Raw genomic sequence first — 9,293 nt, forward strand, 5'->3', positions numbered from 1 at the left:
ACACACACACACACACACACACACACACACACACACACACACACACTGGTTGTCCTCTGAGACCAATATCTACAAAAGCTTTGTCAGAAATTTACTGTTTTACTTTTCCATTATCAGTACATAAGATTTTAATATCATTTATGCTTTTATTAGATGTACATTTTCTTTAAACACTAATTTATTACTGTTGATAATTTTTTAATATTTTTATTTTTACCTACTTTTTAAAAGCATCTTATGTTTGATTCTCTCAGCACATAATGATTTACCCATCCAGTCTCCTTGGCCAGCTCCTGTTTGTAAGGTGTCTATGATGGTGGTTTTAGCAAATTGGAGAAGTAATAAATGGGCAAGCATTTTGTAGATTTACCTGTGGAAAAATGCTCATTTTTTTTTCCAAGTTAGATGAAGGTCACAGGTCTTTGGAAGCAGGCCAAGGACATGAGAATTCTTATCTTATCATTTCAAAAGTGTCCACTATCAACATGATTCTCCAGCTATGAACACTGACTAGAGAACTGGCTCTGTGACTGCTTGTCAAGTTTTCTTACTCTAAAATTACTCCTTCGGCCTTTCCTTTTCATACTTTAGGATTTGGAGAAAAGCGGTAGTACAATCAAGAGAACGAATCAAGAGAAGCGGCAAGTTGTGTTCCTCTCTTGCTGAGGTTAAACTTCACAAACAGCTTTCCATTGTTCTTAGATATAGAAATGTCTAATCCAATCAGTCACCTACAAAAATAATTTTATTTTCACAGAGATTAACATTTATTTTAAACACTTCTCTTCTATATGAGAAACTCACCTTCCTCTTCTGTATCTCGTCTCTTTCCTTCAACATAATTAGAAGCAACTAAGACTAACTACTGGATGTTCTCATAACCTGGCTGGTGATCTGTGAGGTCAAATATCCATGTTTACTAAGTGCCTTTCTCATGTTATCCCACAGGATAATAGTGGTTTGTTTGTTTGTTTGTTTTCCTATAGTAAACGTTTTCTATGGTCTCTGAAAAATTTATCGCTGCTTCCCAGCTTTCATGAACAGTCGGTTTTTAAGACCGTTCCCCATCCTACACTCACTGGTCTCAAAGGGCCATTTTCTATGAGATTTCTCTGGTTTTGGTGACAATTTTAAACTTGGTTAATATTCTCCTCTGAAAAATTACTCTAAAATGTATTGTCTTTCTGTGTTTTTCTCTGGAGAAACACAGCTAGGAAACTGTCCACAATCTTTGTTCAGCTAGGACTGGGAGGAAACTAGATTGCTTGTTTTCCATTTAAGTGGCTGTGAGGTTATCACCATCTCTATTCTACTTAGAAAGTCTTTCGGGGTGGTTAAAATGTGACCAGGGAAAATGGTGGAGGCTGGCTCACTTAGTGTGTAGGTCAAGAATTGATACAACACAAAATGTGATGTATTCAGAGATTTCAGGGGAAGAAGGCACAGGAATCCAAGGATCTGAATTTCACTGAGGGTATTCATCATAACAGTCTTCAATGGTGCCATCAGAGTAAGCCATGACAAAGTCTAGAAAACACTTATAATGACATTTGAAAACAACCAAACATTCTTTATTTAAATTGTGATAACATTTGGGAGAGATGTAGAAATGAAAATTATCTACCCCAAATTACTCACCTGCTGAAATGTTGTTGCTTCACTTCACAAAACTCCTTGTTAACATATTTTAAATAAAGGGCTTGCTATCTTTTCCTCTACAGATCACTTCTAAGAGTTGGCAGTTGCTTTCACAACACAACCGCTTTAGATGACAAACAATAACTAGGTACTGTTTTTGTTGTTCTGATATTTTTCTAATGTGAACAGTGGCTGACTACAATAAAGAGAAAAAGTGAATTAAAATTGTTTAGTAAGCATAAATGAGAAAAGTCGCTGAGAAAATACACACACAAAAAAAACAATCAGGTAATTAATTTGCAAGATGAAAATGGAAAGAAATAAAATCAAAACAAACTGTGAGCACTCTAAATAAACACATTAGTGGCTTGCCTCACAGTCAACAGGAGTAGGAAAAATAAATGCTGCCACCTGATTACACGTTTAAAATAGAACCATCCTGTCATAGGGTTCTCAACAGCACACTACTCACATCTTCACAATGTTTTCAAAGGTCTCACACTGAGTAGACAATAATTTCATAATTTTCCACCTTGATTGCATGCTGTGATTGAAACATGTAAGATGATATAAATGAAGGGGAAAACCCCATCATAAAGCTAAAATACATGAATAAAATTACATGACATTCCTAGATATCCTGTTTTATTTAGGTAGCAAATGTTCATTTTGTGTCTAAATGGGTTGTCAGACATACATGTGTATATGTATTACTCAGCCCTCTTTCAGATGGTCATAACTCCAGTGGTCAGATACATTTATTCAAAAAGGGATTCAATGATTTTCACAGAGCCATTTTAGCATTTCACTTTGATATATGCCCTGAAATGAATTTCATTGCAGTGAATATTATGCCAAGTAATCAACTAATATCTATTTGAGCATAATTGAAATTTTACCTAAAAATAAAACCATAATACTTAATGTTAAATTCTTACTCCTTTTTTAAAGGAAACAATAAGATTACTTTCATTTGTTTTAAGGTGGAAATAAAATATTCCTAATGTATCTGTATAATTAGGAATATCTGAAAGTTATGAATATATTTCTGTTTAGTGGAGAGATGCAAATTTCTAATGATTAAATTGGACTGTTTTAGAGTCATGGCTAATAATGGTAAATTATAACAGTGCCACCACACAGAGAAGACTAAAAGCAGAAAAATAAAATAAGGTGGCCACAGTTTGAACAGATCCATGATTAGTGACTTCTTTCCCAGAAACCTCAAGCATCTCCTGAGCAGTGGTGAGCACACTACCCTCCATGAAATTTATTAATTTTACACAAAATAAGTATGCTTTATCATCATTCTAAATCATCCTGAATCTTTTCTTTAATGTCAGACACCGTCTTCCTGTCATGTTGCTCATCACTCTGACTTGAGGAGCACATATCCGCTTCTGTGAAACCACATACAAGCTCATTTTCTACTTCTCATGTGAGTGTTACTGACCCGTTTTGGGTGTGTTCATTTTTTCTTCAGAAAATCACATTTTTAACTTTGGGTCCAGAATAAGTGATATAATTAATGTACCTTATATGTAGTTTGTCCCTCAATATTTTATTAATTTTTCTAAAATAAGCTAAAATAGATAAATTTTTGCATGCCACTCTTAGGATGACATCCAAAGAAGAGAAAAGGATTTGTTTTTTTTATTGTCTACCTAAACCTTCCTGGGATGTTTGAAGAGTACTTTGTGTTGAAGAAAGTTATTATAGGATAAAGAGGACATGTAAAGGAAGAATAACAGGGAAAGGTGGATTAAGCTATTTTTATTCTAGACTATCTGGTTATAACATGAATGCTCATGTATCAATCCATATAAAGAAAAGACACAAACATGGCATCAAATAGCATGAGTCTTATTGTGAACTGAATGGGAAGAAAGGAGGGCAGTGTGGATATTCCACCACAAATTGGAACTTATTGGCCCAACGGAATGCTAGACAGAACAGAAGCATATGTCCCCAGTCATCAATGTTAATATCTCCATTTTAAACCCAGCAGTAAACATTCTTCAAAAATTATGTGGCATATACAAGAAGTGAGATATCACTGTGAGAAGTGACAGCATTCAACAGAACTAGGCGGAACAATATTACAATAATAATTATAACAAGTTATTAAATAAATGTAAAAACATATTATCTAACTTATTATACAAAATATGGCTTTGGGGCCTAACAACATGGCCCAGTGAGTAAAAGTGCTTGCTGCACAAGCTCAGTGACCTGGGTTTGCTCCCTGGAATTCAGTGAATAGAATCAACTTCATAACCTTGTCCTCTGAACTTCACTCTCTCACAGTGGCTCTTGTGTGTACACACATACACACTCACACACTACACACACTAATAATAATGACTTAAACTTTGTGTGTATGTGTCATCTACATTATTAAATACTGCCTGGCTCACCTTAGGTTTTTGTATATTTATTTAAAATTTTCAATGAACTTACCAACATTCTGTAAAAAGTAGTGTTGAAATAGATTATTACTTATATAATAATGATAATAAGGTTAAAACAATGTTTACGTATATAGCCCAGGCTTCTTGACCTCCTGTCTCAGCTTCCTGAACACTACGATAACAGACATGAAGCACCACACCAAGGTTTAGTGTTTTTTGTTACTTCTAATCTTTTTGCCTAGTTTTCTTTAAGGCAACTTCAGGTAGCCCAAAATGACCTCAGTCTGGTCATACTGAACTTCTCACGATTTAGCCTTTACCTCTTGAGTACCAGGATGACAGGTAAGTACCACTATACTTGGCTTCAAATATTATCTTTAATGCTTTCTTTTTGGTTGTTTTGTGTTCTAAATTTTTTATCTTTATTTATTTATTTATGTATGCAAGTGCTATTAATGTGTGTTGAAATCAGAAGATCACAATGTGGAAATATATATATATATATATACATTTCTCTGTGAGTCCCAGAAACCAAATATAAGTCGCCAAGTTCAGCAGCAAGCAGCTTTATGTACTGAGCCATCTCACCACCTTTAACCTTCATCTTTGTCTTAAAATGTTCTTTGGATTGTTTTTGTTTCAGAGGCATCGTTATCTGTATTGTAACCATATTTTGTTATAGCTGATAAAGTAGAAAGTACTACTGTACCAAATAGAATCCTAATTGTTGGTGTTTTCTTGCTTTTTACATATTTTACAAATCAAATATAAATTGAATCAGAATTTTTAAAGCAAAAAAAAATGCAGTCAAGGATCATAAAGTATGACTATTTCTGATGGTCTTAATCAAATCGCTCAAGGGAAAAATCAAATAGGACAAAAATCTGTATCCAAAAAATTTGGTGATGCAATTCAAATACTTCATTGGAATTTGATATTGTTTGCGAAGAGCTGTCTGTGCTGATATTCCATTACATTTTTATATGACTATGAAACTAAACATGACAGGAATTTCTTTTCAGTTTGTTTTTCACATCCGAGGTCAAGGTGAAATATAGAAATACTGTCTTTAAAATACGCACACATATTACTCAGTAAAATCTTGTAGAATAACTGTTTTGTTAAATAATGGTACTGTATGCATCATTTTATCATATTCAGTACATAAACTATATAAATAATAGCTTATACTTTTAGGGTAAATATGTTCATAGGAAATATCACCTGTAATAAGTGGGGGAATATAAGGACCCAAAGCAGACAGGAGCTCCATAAGAAGCCGAACAGAGGCAAGAAATCTTTATCCATGGAGGCCTGCAGAGCCTGATGCACCATCCAAGGACCAAGACCTGCTGCTCAGATGTATGCAATTGACAGCTCAGTCATTATGTGGGTTCCCTAGTAAGGGGAGCAGGACCTGTCTCTGACATGAATTCTATTACCTACTCTTTGATCACCTCCCTGTGGTGGTGGTGTGGGGCACATTTCCATGCCACAGAGAAAGAGGATGCCTAATGAGTCTTAATAGGCTGAGGTCAAATGGTAGGGGAAGAGGGCTTTTCCTTTCTGAGAAAAAGGGGAGAGGAATGGGGGGAAGGGGGAGGGGAGGTCAAGAGGAGATGAGGGAGGGGGCTACTATCAGAACATAAAGTGAATAAATTATAAAAAATAAAGTTAAATTTAAAAATAAAAAAATAGATTATGTGACAATATGTGTCGAGATAAATCATATCATAGTATCTATTATATATTGATAAGTATTCATTTTAAGTAATATCTACAACTCTAAATATATAACTTGACAGAAAAGACAGAATACAGTTTTCCTAGAAGATAAGGATAATTAGACAAAGTACAATTTTCCTGAAAAAAAAATTATATGGAAATTATTGATGGTTCAAAATGGCAGTTTATACTTTTATCCATATTTACTTTCTGATTAGCACTGAAAATAACCATGCTTAATATCAGGGAGAGGACTCGGTGGCACTCTTTGCAGAGTACGCTAACAAAGAAAGTTGAATTAAAATATGTGAAAAAGAATCAACCTTCAAAACACATAATGAACGTAGATTTATTTCTTTCGCTGTGGTAAAATGATGATCAAAGCTAATTTGAAGATGAAAGGGTTGGTTTGGCTTACGGTTCTTATATTGTCAAGAGCAGTCAAGGCAGGAATCTGGGAGGAGAGCTGGTGCAGAATTGACAGCTGCTTGCTGGCCTACTTCCCCTAGCTTCCTCAGGTAAGTTTACTACACAGTCCTCAGCCAGCTGCTCGGGGAAGGCAGTGAATACAGTGAGCTGGACTTCCCTACATGAACTATAAAGCAAAGTCCACACACGAGTCTGATAGCACTAATTCTTTAATTTAAGCTTTGCTCTTCCCAGGTGACTTTAATTCGTGTGAATTTGACAAAACTAATCTGTAAAATAATGCTATACAATTCTTGGGGGGGGGGGGAATGGTCATTCTAATATTTCGGGTCATAAAGTTACCCGAGCTCTTGCACGTATGATATTTGATTTTTAATTTTTTCACATATTTACTAAAGAATTTTTCTCTTTCCATTATTATTCTTATGCTATATCCATACTGCAATATGCAAGATCAAATGATGTTCTTTGGGGAAAGAAATTGAAAAACCAGTATCAAATTCTTCATGAGTGTCAAGAGGGTAAGACTTTTGGTGCACATGTGCAATCCCCACAACAGAGGCTGAGGCAGGTAGATGGTAAAGAAGTAAAGACAATGAAAAAAAAAAATATATATATATATATATATATATATATAAACACTGCTCAGTGACTAGATGAAACAAAATTGTCACAAAGTAACTGACGAGGTGAGTATTTTTTTCCCAAGGTTAAAATATCTCCAGTTGGAATGTGTGTGTGGTTTTGTTGTTGTTTTGTGTGTTGCTTTTTTTTTCTTTTTCTTTTCTTTCTTTCTTTCTTTCTTTCTTTCTTTCTTTCTTTCTTTATTTATTTATTTTTTACTGCCTTGTCCATTTTTTTTTTTTTTAAAGGATGCTCTTGGAATCCGCATTTTAATTATTTGGTCTCTTTGGTCTCATTCTTAGTCCCAGCAACTTTGTAGGAGGAGGTGTTCATGTCCCCAGGATTCAGAATTTTATTCACTGACACTGACTGAAAGTAAATCTCCGGATATATTTATCCTACCAAGGTAAGCAGCTTTTCCACCTAGGTAAATAAGGCAAGTGAAATAAGTGTACAGCAGGGTGTAATCAAGGAGTGAATAGCAAGGCTATACCTAGACTATTTACATGTGTTCAAGCATAAAATCTAAGCCTTTGAAGTAATAAAATTTTCCTAAATTCAGAACCCTGTTGGTAATTCTGATCTCACCAATTTTCAGACTCATGTGCTGTTTCCCTTTATTATCCAGAACCGCTGTTTCTTTGTGAGCACTTAGTGTGTAACTTCCATAAACCTCACACCAGATCATCAGCCTCTGTCTGATTAGTAACATCTCTGGTCTTTTCCTTTTGGCTGTATAGAAAGGTTAAATCCACTTGATTTCCCTTTCACATGTCTGTCTAATTTCCATAGTCTTCTCTCTTTATATTACTCATGTAAACAGAAGTTCCTTCTGCAAATTCAACTTTACTTTTGTTTCCATAAAAATCTTTTGATGTACTTATTTAAATGTTTGCTTTCCTTTTTGGTATAGTTTTGCTTCTTTTTATGTGATATCTGCCACTGTTCAACCTTCAAACACACAACTTTTCTAAATTCTGCCTTTGGTGAGGCCCTCTTGTCTCTTTCTGTCTTTTCCTCAAACGAGATCCTCACAGAAGAGACAGAAAAGCTTGTTTCACGGCCAGTAAGGCATTCTTATTGGAAACAGCAAAGTGCGTCTAGATGGTCAGTGATATGCTATCAGAGATAAACGTTATCTTGTTAGCATTTGACTGGAAACTGGAAATTTTCCCTAAGTTTTATCTCTGAAATAGTAAGATAATGGGAGGAAGGGTGGTGTCTCCTTCTCCATTTTCCGTGATCTCAGCTACAGCAGTATTGGCACTTGTGCTTCAGAAGATAAACGACCACAGGCACGTGAAGTGTGAGGCAGGCCTCAAAGTTTCAGCTGTGAGAAAAGTGAGAGAGGAATGTTGCCATCCTACCATCCCCAATGTGGTGCTAAGAGAATCCAGCATCAACAGCAAAGGGCAGGCTCTGGTATCTGAACTTTGGTCTTGTTCTACTGCCTCCTCTGGGGTGGTGTACGGTGGTAATCAAAGAGTTGCTGGAAGATTTCTTAGAAGTTGTCTGTAATGGATTAAATGAGAATATGCCCCATATTTGAATGTTTGTCCTCAGTTGCTGGAACTAGATGGGAAGGATTATAAAGTATGGCCTTCTTGGAGGAGGCATGCCACTGTGTTTGAGCTTTGAGTTTTCAAAGCTGTCTTTCTCCTGCAGGTGGATGAAATGGAAGCTCTCAGCTACTACCCCTAGCACCATGCCTGCCTGTCTACTGTCATACTACCATGACAATCATGGACTGTACTAGGCTCTGCACCCTATCACCAAATTAAGTGCATTATTTTATAAGTTGCCTTGGTCTTTGTGCTTTATCGCAGTAGTAGAAAAGCAACTAAGACTGTCTCTACTCACCTTGCAGTCTGTTAAAAATCCATCAAATACAACAAATTGCATAGCAATTAACAGTGTAACTATAGATTAAGTTGAGAGTTTTACAGGGAAAAAGAGAAATGGTAGCTTGACCAAATTCCTCGGAAGAAAAGGGTTGGAGTTTGTGCCTGAGAAGCATAGAGAGCTTACCCAGAGATCACTCTGTGATTTTCCCAGAGCGCTGCACTTCCTCTTCTTCTCTGGTAACATTGCTCTCAAGGTCAGATGCAATCCCTTTGTTTTACATTTATTGGTATTCCCAACATGTCTGTGTTAATCTTAACATTTATTTTTAAACTTGTTTTTTGTTTTGTAAGAACAAGTCTATACACTGTGGTTTTATACCTGTATCCCTGGCCCTTAATGTTTGCACTACTTTTTTTTTAATTTTTTAATTTTTTTTTTTGTAGAGGAATTCTCAGTTTGTTACTTGGCATCATTTCCAATGTGATTTAATTACGTGATTATTATAGTAAAACAATTTAATATTTTCCACACTTAGAAAAATCACCATTGATTTATATTTTTCTACATACATATATATATGTATATGTATATGTATATGTATATGTATATGTATATGTATAT

The sequence above is a fragment of the Psammomys obesus genome, unplaced genomic scaffold (assembly GCF_907164565.1).
Source record: "Psammomys obesus unplaced genomic scaffold, mPsaObe1.curated_primary_1811, whole genome shotgun sequence".
In the NCBI taxonomy this organism is placed as follows: Eukaryota; Metazoa; Chordata; class Mammalia; order Rodentia; family Muridae; genus Psammomys; species Psammomys obesus.